Here is a 14,834-nt window from a genome sequence, read left to right as displayed (position 1 = left end):
CGAAGTCTCCCCGTAGACAAGGGCTACGGAGCCGGCTTGGAGATTCAAACGCTGGGACAGGGGTTGCCCACCAGGGCAGTCCGTCTGGAAGGTCAATGGCCTCTTCCTGTCAGTCCCATCTGGGCCGTGCCATTTATTATGGAATATAGGAACTGACACAGAATTCCGGGATCAAACAGAAAAGGTTTATTGCGCAGGTTCAGTTCGCAACACAAAAAGCAAAGACTGAACAACGTTTAATTTGTTTTCCAAACTATTATAGATCTTACAGCCCCCCCCATACTCCCCACACCCCCTCCCTTTTCCGTCTCTCAACGCTAAAATGAAATGTGGTTTTTCTGATAAGTCTTCAAAATTGCGGTTAGGCTAGGTGTGATTTAAGCTTCCACTTGCAAACTAAACTTCCTGTTGCAAATTCTTAATCTTCAAACTAAAGCTTTCCTATTACAGAACTCTTAACATGCTCCATTATAAGACAGTTACATATATTTAAGATTCCTATTATCCCATATTATATTATCCCATATTACCGGAATCCGGAACCCACCACTGTCACACAGGATTATTGTGAATGGCAAGACAAGAATGATATGTGGTTCCCGTTGGGAAAAATGGGATAAACAATTAATGAATGAAAGAGATACCAGCTTAGGTAAACTGGAAAGTGCAGAAAGGGACATTTTATAATGGATAAAACTTTGAATTAGCCATGATCCCAGACAACAAGTCTGGGGTCATGGCTAATTTAATACTTTTTAAAATAAGGCATAACAGACAAATAGACTGCCTTTAATGCAAAATGCACCAATGTGCATTACAATGGTATTATTTACAGAGATAATTGTTAAAAATCTGTAAAATACAATCAAAGTATTTGAAGGAAATGATAAAATGGAATGTCAGCTATTTAAATCTCAAAAAGTGGAAAAAGAAAAGTTTCTTTTCTAGCCACAAGGGGGACACAAGAGCATAGACTGAAAGAAGGCAGAATCTCCATCAGGCTATTTCCCTCCCTTACAGTACAATTTTCTGTAAAATTGCCAAAAAAGTCATTGGCCTGATAAAATGCCAATGTAACTTGCTGGAAATAGAAAAAAGAAACCTAAAAATGCTCTGATGAACCCTAAAATTATTTGCCAGGTACTATTTATGATCTGAAGTCTGCTACCGATTCGCTTCGCACGTCAAACGCGCACTTTGTGTGCAGGCGCACTGCAGTTGTTACCACGCAGTGCTGAAAAAGGAGGATTAAGAAGCATTTTCAGAGTCTGCAAAGGTAAATAGAACAGTGGTGGGGGGGCAGCTGTACTGCACAATTTAGATTTACTAGAAAGCAGGATTTCCTGCTTTCTAGCAAATATAAATCGCACGGCATAGCTGATTGTTGCACAGCTGATCATTGGAACTACCATTTCACCTGAACCGGTAGCATTTTTTACTACCGGTTCGGATGAACTGGTCCGAACTGGTAGCATTTCACAGCTGTTTATGGTGCTCAATTCTACAAGTCTAATGTTTCCTGATTAACCATGTCACCTTTTTTTGAAATTGACAGAGTCAAATAAAGTAGTACAAAGAAGCACGGTCATAAAAGCTATTTTGAGTTTAAAAAAAAAAAAACAAGCAAGGAAAATTTAGAGAAAATATCTGGGTCATGGGTCAGGAAATCATCCAGGACCACAGCATTTCTGTTGTCTGTTGTTTCTGAGAGTGGAACTTTATATATTAGTAGTAAATCCTGTAACAGGCGCTACATCTGCTATTCTTATGACTGACACCCAGGGTATCCAGTGCTGTGTGGTGGGTAGTAAAGTCTAAAGAGAAAGGTGACCAATTATTTGAGATGGAACAAGAGGAGCTACTTCCAGGGCTTTCCTGTTTAGCAGGCACCTGCTGTGGCCTGTTGGTCACTGGCCCCTCCAGCAGCTGAATTAGATGAGGAGGTAGCGAGGGAGTCAGGGCGAGCATCAAGGCAATCTGAGAGGTCCGGGAGGGAAGAGGGAATGGAGCTGTCTGAGATAGAGACAAAGGCAGAGCCTGGGCCATCCATCAGCCCTCAGATGGCGAGTCAACAGGTCTGGAGGTGACTGATGAGGAAGAGGAGGAACAGCTGGGTCCAGTGCCTGACGCGCAGATGCACAGAAAGCAGAGGAGAGGAGAGCAGTGGAAATCTATGGGCCGATCATTGGAACAGAAGAGACACCACTGCTAGAGAAGCCCCATCCTAGCTCTGGGGATAAAAGACGGGGTGGAGATGAATAGGCATGGCAGACTATTCATCTCCCTGCCAGACAGACTTGTTTGCCTACTGTGGGTGTGAGAGAGAGACTTTTTACCAGGGCTGCTGGTGCTCCTAATAAAGGAATCATTGATTTAACTACAGGGGGTTGGTCATGTTTGGGTGCCGGATCAGAACAGTACCATTACTTCTGTTCCTTTTCAATAAACCCACATCCAGTGGTGGGTTTCAAATTTTTTTAGAACATCTTCTGTAGGTGTGGCCTGCTTTGTGGGAATGGCTTGCCAGCCATGTGACTGGGTGGGAGTGGCTTGCCAGCCATGTGACCGGGTGGGAGTGGCTTGCCAGCCATGTGACTGGGTGGGCATGGCCAACTTGTAAAATGTGATGAAACTCACTTAACAACGCTCTTGCTTAGCAACCAAAATGTTGGCTCAGAAACTCTGGCATTTGAAGCACGCAAGTCTTAAAGCTGTCAAGTTACAAGACCCTTGCACCCCTAACCCTTTAGAAAAAAACCCAGGGGTGTTCAAACTTGACAGCTTTAAGACTTGTGGACTTCAGCTCCCAGAATTCCTCCTCCAGTCATGTTGGCTCAGGAACTCTGGCATTTGAAGTGTGCAAGTCTTAAAGCTGTCAAGTTACAAGACCCTTGCACCCCTAACCCTTTAGAAAAAAACCCCAGGGATGTTCAAACTTGACTTGTGGACTTCAATTCCCAGAATTCCTCCTCTCACTCTTCATCTTGATGATGTGCGGACGGGCGGTGGTAGGGAGCTGGAACCGGTTCTAAATGACACTGTAAATTTGTGGAACCTCTTCTATAGAAGAGGTTAGAACTGGCAGGAACCCACCCCTGCCCACATCAATACTTTGGGTGTCTCTTGTGCACTTTCTTGTTGGATATGTTGGTGTAAAGAGGGATGGAAAGAAGAAATTGAGGAGGGAGAGGCCCCATTATCTTTGCAATAGTTCCCAGAACACAAGACCATCTACATTTCTGAATTCCAATATCCTCACAGAACAGATGTAACAGTTGAGCTGTTGGATGAAATATGTTCACCTGTGCAAATGTAAGAAAGGGGATGTCTTTAATCAGCATTCAAATTCCATATCTGTAAAAGAGAACAAAGCATCTTCACTTCCTCGACTTAATTTGGAGAATCTATACTAATTCCATGCCCTGGTTTACCCTCTTCATCCATAGCCTTGCTTCACCTGATGTACATTTGACAAGAACTTTCAACTGCTCACTATGTTCGGACTTGTCAAGCTATCTTTTCCAGAGCATAATATCAAAGAAACCCATGATACATACTGAATATCTTGAAACTGGATGGTAAACCAGAGAAAAACAATAAAAGCTTCTCATCATTAATATGTACCGCACTAGTGCTTTAAAGTTCTTTCTTGAGAGATACAAATAATATGTTTTTTTAAAAAAACATTCAAAACTTCTAAGGTTTTTTTTTAATGGAAATAACCATATGAATAAACATTAGATCCATTAAGGAATTCAAGGCTTAAAAACAGTCCTGAACTGCATTAACAGGGGGATAGAATCAAGTTCACACGAAGTATTAGTACCACTTTATAATGCCTTGGTAAGGCCACACTTGGAATGTGGCATCCAGTTTTGGTTGCCACGATATAAAAAAGATGTGGATACTCTAGAAAGAGTGCAGAGAAGAACAGCAAAGATGATTAGGGAACTGGAAGCTAAAACATATGAAGAACGGTTGCAGGTATTGCATATGTCTAGTTTAAATGAAAAGAAGGATTAGGGGAGACATGATAGCAGTGTTCCAATATCTCAGGGGCTGCCACAAAGAAGAGGGAGGCAAGCTATTCTACAAAGCACCTGAGGGCAGAACAAGAAGCAACGGATGGAAACTAATCAAGAAGAGAAGCAACCTAGAAATAAGGGGGGGGAAATCCTGATAGTGAGAATAATTAACCAGTGATATGACTTGTGAGTGCTCCGATACTGGAAGTTTTCAAGAAAAGATAGGCCAACCATTTGTCTGAGATGGTATAGTGTTTCCTGATTGAGCAGTGGGTTGGACCAGAAGTTCTCCAAGATCCCGTCTAACTCTTATTCTGTTATAAAACAATTTTGTGGCCCAAAAACTCTGTAAATTTTGCACCCATTAAAGTAGAGGTTAGCAGCTTTTTGGTGACAGGGGACCACATTTACTTTAGGAGGAGAGAGAGCTCTACTGTGATCAAAGATTGTTCAAGAAGGCAGAACTGCACCATATGTGTAAATTTTCCCTTTTTTCTGGTCTGATACAGGTTTTTTGCACTCGAGGCCTGCTGGCTTGGAGTGGCTTGTCAGCCCCAGGAAGTAAGCAAATACTGTAAACACGCTTTAACATTTTGGTTTATTTATGGATTCACAGGGAATGATAAACTTGGCATCTATATCTTGCTGTCCTGAACTTTTGTCAGAAAAAAAATAAATCTAGTTAAGGGACTTGGGAGGGAGACTTGGATTTGGAGTTTGGAGAATTTCCACCTCTGGTCTTGAATGGGATGTCCATGTCCCAGACAGATCCAGTGCATAACCTGGGGTTTCTCCTGGATTCACAACTCCTGCGCAAGGAGCAGGTGGCAGTCATGCCCAGGAGCTCCTTTGCATAACTGCGGATTACACATCAATTACGCCCTTTCCTGAACTAAAACATAAGAAAGGGTGCAATTGGTGCCCTTTCTCTGCTCACAGTCACTCATGCTCTAGTATTGACTATTGCAACCCACTCTACAGGGGGCTGCCTTTGAAAAGTATTTGGAAGCTCCAATTGGTTCAGAATGCAGCAGTCTAGTATACAGTTTTGAATCTCCAAATGGTTTCCTGTTCATAGAATAACACGATTCAACCCTTATTAGCTTTTCTGAGATTGGCCAAGGTTAGCTAAATGCTGCCATCTGCTGTGTCTAGGCCTACTACTGCTGCTATTTGTAGCAAGCTACAGTATGGATTTATAATAATGCAATTGGTGTTATATGAAGAGCTCATCAATAATCCTAGAAGTTTTGGAGAGACGACTTCTGGTATCCGAAGGCGACGGACGCATGCGTCCGCTGTTTCGGTGGGCTCCCCTTAAGTCTAGGGGGAGCACAGGGTGCCTTGGAGGGGCGCCCTGCCGTAGGGGCGGCTTGCTGGGACCCCCTGGAACGGCGGCGGCCACAGGGGGGGGTCTTCAGCTTTGCCCCAGGAGCCGGGAAGCGTGTGGGGTGCGCGGAATGCCACCGCGTGCCTTCGCTGAACGGAACCTGGAAGGAAATAATCAATTTGAAAGACGCAGCTGAAGTGCAGTGAGGTGGGGAATCTCCCCAAGTCTTTTACTGGTTTATTCAATTGATGAACGGCAGGTTTTTTTTAGAACTTTGTTTCAACCTTTGGAAGAGTTAAGATTGGATGGGGGGGAATTTCCACCCCCTCGGAAAAGCTGCACTTGCAAAATCTCTCCCTATCACAGGAGAGAGAGTTAAAAACTTACTTTCACTTCCCCTAAACAATGGAAAAATAATTTTTGACCACAATTGGAGGGAAAGGATGGTTGAACTGACTCTTCTTTAAACAATGTATGGGAACTTTGGACTTGTTGTTTCCTGACCATCTGTAAAGGTTCCCATACATTGGCCACTTCCACCTTCTTCTTTGTCTTTATGAATGAAATTCCTCCCTTGAAAGATTTTATGGCTCTGAACTAGTCTCCACCCCAGAGATCTCCAGGAGCCTCTCTAAATACGCTTTTCCCTTGGATTTGGAATATTTTGATTCATCTGTTTGATCTAGTCCTATATTAGAAGATTTATTCTCCTTTGGATTTGCCTGCCTTGTGATCTCTACCGGCTGTGCTCTCCCACAGATGCCATTTCTTTGTACAGATTAATAACTATCTCTGAACTTTATGATGGGTCCAAAGAAATTACTGCCTGGCAAGGCTTCATCAGCCCCGACATCTTCTACGTCTAGTCCAATTACTCAGCAATTACAACTGAGGTCATTTCTACAACCAAAAGCCCCTGAAGAGAGTACAAAGGACTTATCTATTCACCAGATGCTTCAATCTATCTTAAAGGGACAGGACGAAATGAAAAAACAACTGAAAGACTTAAAAGATCAGCTCAGAGAAACGAAACAACAAGCCACATGGAATGAACAGAGAATAGCTGTACTGGAGGAGGGTGTGGTCAGGATGAGGGACGAGGTTAAGACAATCCAAAGTGGGAATGTAGAATTCAAAAACTACATGATAAAAATGGAATTTGAAAGGATGTCTTTTTTCCTTAGGTTCCAAAACTTGCCAGAAGTTGAGAACGAAGATCTTAAGGAGATTATGACCACCATACTAGCATAATACATTAATAGAGATAAACAACAGTTGTGGTGGGATATAGACTTGATTTATAGGATTAACTCAGCATATGCAAGAACACACAATGTTCCAAGGGAAGTTCATGTTAAATTTCTTAGAAAGACTACAAGAGATGAGGTTCTAGGAGCTCAAAGGGGAGGACCACTAAAATATAAAGATATGGTTATATTTTATTAATATATTTTATATATTAAGAAATAACCATTCTTAAACAGATTCCAAAGAAAGTAAGAGATAAGAGGAAGAAATATTCCTCTTTAGCAAAAAATATATATATATATAATAAAGGGGTCTGGTTCAGGTGGTTATTACCAGAAGGCATGTTGATTTTCTGGGAGGGCAGTAGAATTAGAATCAATACAGTTGTGGAGGCAGAGGCTTTCACTAAAAAAACATAATGCTCTCCTAGATGAAATGGGGGATGGTACACAAGAGATGGGGGAGGGAGGGGCTGAGGCTCTGCCAATGGACGGGGGGGGGAGGATGCAACAACTAGAAGACTCAGATCACAAAAGTGACTTGAAACATTATTGCAATTGTTGTTATAATGTACCTTTACGGAAGTGATACAAAAAATGATTGAAATATACTGATGACTGAGTGTTAAATTTAAAACTGTTAATCTCTATTCAAATGTTGATGTATTTCTATTCTTGTCTGTAAAAGTTGGGAGACTTGGGGGAACTGCTCTCCCCCACACGATGTAGCTGTCAAAAAAATTTATACCCTTTTTAACCCTTTTTCCCTGAAAAAAATTGTAAAAACCAATAAAACCTGCTTAAAACAAATAATCCTAGAAGTTTTCAATCCAGAGCAAGACAACCCTTCTTGAAGGCACTGGAGTGCTTACTATTATAAGTTGCTGCAACAAAGAAGCCTTTGTCTAATTTAACAAGCCAAAAAATGAAACGATGCTTGCTCCTGGGGAGGAAAGCTATGGCAAATCTAGACAGCACACTAAAAAGCAGAGACATCACCCTGCCAACAAAAGTGTGTATAGCAGGGGTGGCGAACAAGTTCGACAAAAAGAGCCAAAATTTTAAACTGTGAGAGTAGAGAGCCACACCACGCAGTGACCTGCCAAAACAGACAAACACTCACACAAAAGCATATAATTTTAACAATAATATATTAAACACATAATATAACATGCTCAGTTAGGTGTTTTTTGTTATAAATTTTTATAAACCCATTAGAGCTGCTGTATAACTTTTAAATCCATAAATAAGTGGAATCTCTGTCCACCTAACAACCTACAAGATTACTTGATGACCACAACCAGGAATGCCACACTTGCAGTCATTAAACAAAGCAGTCACATATCTCGCTTAATGACTGCTTTGCTCAGTGATGAGATTGTGATTGTAAATCGAGTACAACCTATACATGGGTAAAGCCTGGTCCTAATATTATCTTCCTTTAACCTAATATATGTATTATAATATATATATGAGTTTGGATTATCTTTGATATCTATTACAATTACAGGCTGTGAGAAAAACACTCGTAGAATTTTGGGAAATATACTAACCATGGAAATTCAATTAAATGTTTTCTCCTATTTAAAACTCTGCTGCTCCTGAACCCAGAGCTTCAATATGCAACCATTATTATTAATTTGAGCAATCATTAGAACCTCACCGGAATCCTGCAGCAACTGTGCTAGACTTTTTTTTTTATTAAAAGAGTTTTGTACAAACAAATTTTCCCCCTTTTCACCCCCCCTCCACACAATATAAATCTCATACAAATGCTATACCCCCCCAACCCTCCCGCAAAAATTCACATTCAAATATTATACCAAACACTTTGCCCCCTCCCCTCCCCCCATCTTAAAATAGATTACTCATAACCCCTCTCCTCCCAGCAAACACTATATAAATTTCTCTTAGATTAATAATAACACATTGATCCCATTTTCTAAGCTAATTTAACATCTATAACTCTTAATATAAATTTCTCCTAGCCTAACAATGTTTCAATAGTCCCTGTGCTAGACTTTGAAGCATTATTTTTTGGGGCGCAGCAGAGGGCGCTGTTGAGCTAAACCCGGAAGTACGAGCTGGTGGAGCGGAGGCAAGCGTCGTCGACCGTACTTCTGGGTTTAGCGCGTGATCCGAGCCACAGTATACTAAATAATGGTAAGAGGCAAAGAGCCTCATTTATTTTGGCCGCGAGCCGCATGCGGCTCGCGAGCCGCGTGTTCGCCACCCCTGGTGTATAGTCAAGGCTTTGGTTTTCCCAGTTGCAATGTATGGTTGTGAAATTTGGACCATAAGAAAGGCTGAGCACTAAAAGAATTGAGGCCTTTGAACTATGGTGCTGGAGAAGACTTCTGTGAGTCCCTTGGACTGCAAGGTAATTAAACCAGTCAGATCTAGAGGAGATCAACCCTGACTGCTCTTTAGAAGGCCAGATAAAACTCAAATACTTTGGCCACTTAATGAGAAGGAAGGACTCACTGGAGAAGAGCCTAATGCTGGGGATGATTGAGGGCAAAAGAAATGGACGACTGAGAATGAGGTGGCTAGATGGAGTCACTGAAGCAGTAGGCATAAGCTTAAATGGACTCCAGAGGATGGTTGAGGACAGGAAGGCTTGGAGGAGCATTGTCCATGGGGTCACAATGGGTTGGACATGTCTTCACAACTAACAACAACAATTTAACAAGATTTTTCTCTATGCACTTGATTGTCAGTATCTCCTTCCAATGAATTAAATCTCTAAGCTAATAAATGAGGTTAAACTAAGTAGTTTTAAATGTTCAGTTGTGGAAGTTTCAACCCAAGAACGTAGCTACTCTGACCATTGACCAGTCTGAGGTCAAAGTAATTGCAATACATTCAGAATAGCTTGTTTCAAGGTTGTATTATTCACTTAACAAAACATTTTGCATCTCCCTGGTTGTTGTAATTAGATGATCTCTTATAAGAAACTTAAAAATCATAGTTTGACATGAGATCTTGGGAATTTTTTGCACATTCAGTAAATACATATCCCTATGACTTTTAAGCAGTTGTATCAAAACAAGACATCTGATTTAATTTACCATGCAAAACAACTTGGGGAGGGGAATGTACAAATCAAAAGAATCTTTTCCATTCAGAAATGGACTCTCCGTCTTTTTATCCCAATATGTATCTTTTATAACTGCTACAACTTCTGCTCTATTTTTAAAGTTCCTCTAGAAATTTCAGACAACGTTCTATAGTTTTAAAGGATGGTCATATTGAGATTGAAGACAATGAATTCAAACTAATAGCAAGACTTCACTTATTCCTTTCCCCTACCCTTACTCTGAACAGGAATAGCAAATGGTGCCCAATATTCATGGAAGGGACACTACTTTTATGTTCAGTTATGGTAGTGTAATGTAAGGTGAGAAATGTTTATAGCTTTCTGGTTTGGAAAATGCTACAGGTCCTCTTTTCTCCCTCGAGATTTCCATCCCCTTCACTAAGGAAATACACACACACACAAAATCAAGATATTGATGTGGCTTTATTGAAGAGGAGCAGACATGATGATGTCTCCTAAACAGTCAGGAACTGGAAGGAGCTCCTCTTGATCCATCTCAAAGGATCAGCCATCCTCTTCTTTAGCCTTTCTTGTGAGGCCTGCAGCAATGCAGTCCACGTGTTTGGCAGTCACAGGCAGGTCCAAGGAGATATGGTTTGGCACAGACTTTTTCACATCTTCCTCCGAGAGAATAGCAATAGTTTCTTCCTTTGCACGCTGCAAAGAGTTGGGGGAAAAAACAATGCTAAGAAAAAGTGAAACATCTTCATCCATTTTCAGAAAGATTTAAGAGGAAATGTACAGTTGACAGATAAGAAATAAGAATCAGCAGGAACTCAGAGTCTCATATTAAAACAATCATGCTTTTAACCTTTCTGGATCAACTTTACCATCCTATTTTCTAAACTCATCACATACTAGTAGGTTTTCCATGCATCTTATAGGATCCAACATCTAATCCATTAGATCCATTATTTCTTAAGACCTTTCTTTTGCTGCTGGGTCTTTGACAACAAAAGATGAGGTTGTGTTGCTACAGATTTTTTCAGAGTTGCAACCGCCACATTAGAAGACTTTCCTGGTTTAACTATTCCACACACTCCTTCCAAGAAGACTAGACTGGTTGGCCTTCCTCTGACCGTTAGGACAGGGATGCACAAATCTACTGATATTATAAAACCACACTTTTAAAAACATGAAAATGGACTCTGAGCTTCAGAGGTGTGAGGTAGGAGAGACTGATTATCTCTATAGTAGGCAGAGCTAACAACCAGCCTATTTTGAAGGAGAGGGAAGTGATGCCCAAAAAGCAATTAATTTTATTCCTAGAACAAAAACATGCACAAAAATAGAGTGAACATTTAGTGCTGCCCATTTATGTTACTGGGGTCCATTTGCAGTCCATGATCTACAGATTGTGCTGCAATAAAGATGGGTAATCCACAAGAAAATATTTGGGGCCCTAAATCATGTTAGTTTCAAGCCTATTTGCAGACATTACTAGTCATTAGGTCAGAAATGCTGATACACTCCAGGAATTTTCAAAGGAGTCCTTCACCAAATGAATCAGCCAATTTACCAAGCAGCATTTCACTTAGTTACCACTGAGTAACCAGCTCTACCTGCCTCTCTTCTCCCAGGATTATTTCTTTTCCAGCAGATATTCATGGTAACAAAAATAACTATTTAACTACAAAGTATTTATTTAACTTAATAGATATTTCCATCTATCTGCCTCCGCTTTTGTTTTCTTTTATTGTCATGATTTTAGACTATCAGTAGAAACTGCCTATTATATCAAAATAATAATTCATTAAAATTTCTCTGGAATAAGGAAACCTGTTTTGGTTGATACTATTCTAAAAGAGAGTCTAAAGTCATCCAAATCTGACCAAATAATTATATAAAACAAATCTTTAAATAGGTGGCAGGAAGCATACTAATTTCCCAGGTCCTAAACAAAGGAACAAATAAACTGCATTTACCATATGTCATAAAAGCATAATATTCTATATATCTAGAAATAAATGTACCTATTCATATATGGGTCTATAAAAGAAGGGAGCCAATTGTTTGGTTCTTATCCACTAAGATATGTATTTTATCTTAGTGCAGCATTTCATCTTTCCCCAGGACCAGGCAAATGTAGGCCAAGGTTGCTTGCAAGCAAGAACCAGAGACATACCATTTCCCATAGTTTCCTGCAACGAGCGTTTTGAAGCTTCCTGCTTTCAATCTAACAGTGGCACTGGATTTTCAGGAAGGAAAGTTGTGGAAAGACCTTTCCTTCAGGAATATATCCAAATTCCTGTAAAGCAACCATCACATTGCATGGCAATGAAATCTACAAGTTAAGTGGGCACTGTGTGAAGGGTTTCATTTTTTCTATTTTAAATCCCTTTCTAATCTTTGAGTGATCCCTGCCTGTGGTTCTTTGAGAGGGAGGAAGAATTCCCTATCCTTTTTCTCAGTACCTTGAAGGATGTTATATACACCTTAATCATGTTACTTTCAGCCTCCTTTCTTTTCTCCAGGTAAAAACGTTAATCCTCTGTCTTTTACCAAGCCTAATGTATCTGAGATCTTTGAAGCGTTATAAAGCATCTTTCTATTTAGCCACAATTTCAGCTGGTAAGTGCCATCAGTACTCTAGGGGAAATTGGGGTGCTGGAAAACAATATTGCATGGTCACTGTTCATGGACTAATGGCAAGTTTTGGAGAAACACAGAAAATTCTTCAAAGAAGAGAAATTAAAACTCCTTTCCTGCACAGTGAATGATGCTCAGTATCCAGAAATCATAGAACGTTGAGCATCAGTTGAAAAAGGAAGATGGGGAAGAGGAATAAAATTGAGATAGCTGGAGGAGGCCATAGTAGGTTGGCTTCAATCTTCAGTAACATTAGTACCAACTAGTTCTAGCTAGAAATTTCTGCAGACTCAGAACCTTGATTCACCCCAGTGATATATTCTTTTCATGAAACCTCTTCATTTCCCTACCCCGTACTCATACCTGGATCAGCCATGACAGCAACAGCCAACAGCATGACAACCACAGCAAGGTAAAGAACCTTCATGTTGAGAAAGGGCTGATTTGGTCTCCAAAACTCTGAGAAACAGAAGCAACTCGATGAGCTGGATACTCAATGATGGTTGCAGTCAGGATTTGGTATTTTTATAGGGAATTTGTGGGTGGGTGGGTAGCCCATGTAAATTGTGGTTTAGTTACTTGCATGCGTCATCTTATGTAGTTATCATCAGCTTACGTGAATTATGCCTTGTTTGTCAATATTTTTCTTGCTGTTTACTGCCCCAACAATGCATGCTAGCTGGATTTTCAATAGGCATTGTTGTCTTCTCTCATTGTATGTTGCTATTTTTGTGTGATAGCATTATTTGGCTGTCCCCAGCCAATTGCACACATAAGAATCAACTTTATGATCCCAGAAACTAGTGTTGGATTGCCAAGTCAGAGCCAATGAAGGAGTAGAAAATTCCTCTCATCCTGCTTTGTACTGAGAAGTGTGAATGTAGGCACCATGAAGGCCAAACAACAACTACTGGCCTCTCACAATGGCTTTTTTCTCAAACATACTTAGTAGAAGTGAAAGAGCAGGCCTAAAGAAACTAATGCTTCTGAGGAACATATGCGGTATGATGCCATTCTGGTTTGTTCATTTAACGTTACAGATGTACAGGACATTTTTCAAAGAAGAAGAGGAAAGGTCCATTGCCACACTTCATAACATTTCAGACATAGGAAAAAACCAAAGATTTCCCATATTTTGGGGCACTTTACATTACATTTTTCTTCCATTCAATTGTGTCTCATTCAGTGGTGGGATTCAAAAATTTCACTACCAGTTCTGTGGGCGTGGCTTGGTGGGCGTGGCATGGTGGGCGTGGCCAGGGGAAGGATACTGTAAAATCCCCATTCCCTCCCAATCAGCTGGGGACTTGGGAGGAAGAGAATAGATGGGGATGGAGCCAGTCAGAGGTGGTATTTACCGGTTTTCCAAAATACTCAAAATTTCCGCTACCGGTTCTCCAAAACTGACCAGAACCTGCTGAATACCACCTCTGGTCTCATTCTTGGAGACTGCCCGGATGAGTTCCTGCAGGTTATTTTTTTGACAAGGTTTGTTCAAAGTGGTTCCCTCCTAGAGCTGACAGAGAGTGACTGGCCCAAGATAATCCAGCTGTGTTTTGTGCCCAAGGCAGTAGAACTCAGAATCTCCTGGTTTCCAACCTGATGCCTTAACCTCTACACCAGTGGCCCCCAATCCTTTGGGCCCCAGGGACCAGTTCCATGGAGAAAGTTTTTTTTTCCATGAACCAGATAGGTCATGGTTTTGCATGCATCCTGCGGATGGGGCTTTGCTTGCTTGCGTGGACTGGCTACTGGCATGCCACAAACTAATGCCAGCCCACAGACTGAGGGTTGAGGACCCCTGCTCTATCCCAAACTGGCTCTCGAGTATTATTATACACAATTATTCAAAAAAAAATATTATTCCAAATAATAATATATAATTATATAAAGCAGTATTCATATTTGTATATAAATTATAGCATACTTTTGAGGATCAGGTCTGCTTAAAACACTGCCAGTGCCATTTTTATGTGCTTTTTTTTTTTTACTAGAACTTGCAAATTATTTGTCTTTTTAGATATCAGAGTAGTGTTATCAGCACAGCATTGGTTATCGACAGGCAGGTAATTCTTGACTTACAAGTACTGGACTTCATTTTATGATCATTTTTATGACAAATGTTAAGCAAGTCATCATGATTATTAAACAAACCCAAACTGACATTTTTGCTGGAGTTTTTTTGTTTGTGTGTGCGCTAGAAAACAGCAAAAAAAAGACACAAAATGTGATCGTGTGACCCACAGGATACTACAACAGATCATAAATGTGAGCAGGCTGCCAAGTGCCGAAAATATGATCATGTAACATGATGGGTGGTGCGGCAGTTGTAACTTGAGGATGGGCTGTAAGTAGCTTTTTTTCAAGTCCATCATAACTTTGAAAGGTCATTAAGCCACTGGCCGTAAGTCGAAACTACCTGTATATGCTGAATAAATCAGGAAAGAGCATACTGACTTGTCCCATTTCTTTGCCTACCTGGAGCCAGTCAGTTTTCAATTTCAATTTCAATTTATTTGATTTGTTAGCCGCTCCCTCTCCAC

The sequence above is a fragment of the Natrix helvetica genome, assembly GCF_964273705.1.
Source record: "Natrix helvetica genome assembly, chromosome: 2".
NCBI classification, from domain to species: Eukaryota; Metazoa; Chordata; class Lepidosauria; order Squamata; family Natricidae; genus Natrix; species Natrix helvetica.
This window is presented reverse-complemented; position numbering follows the sequence as displayed.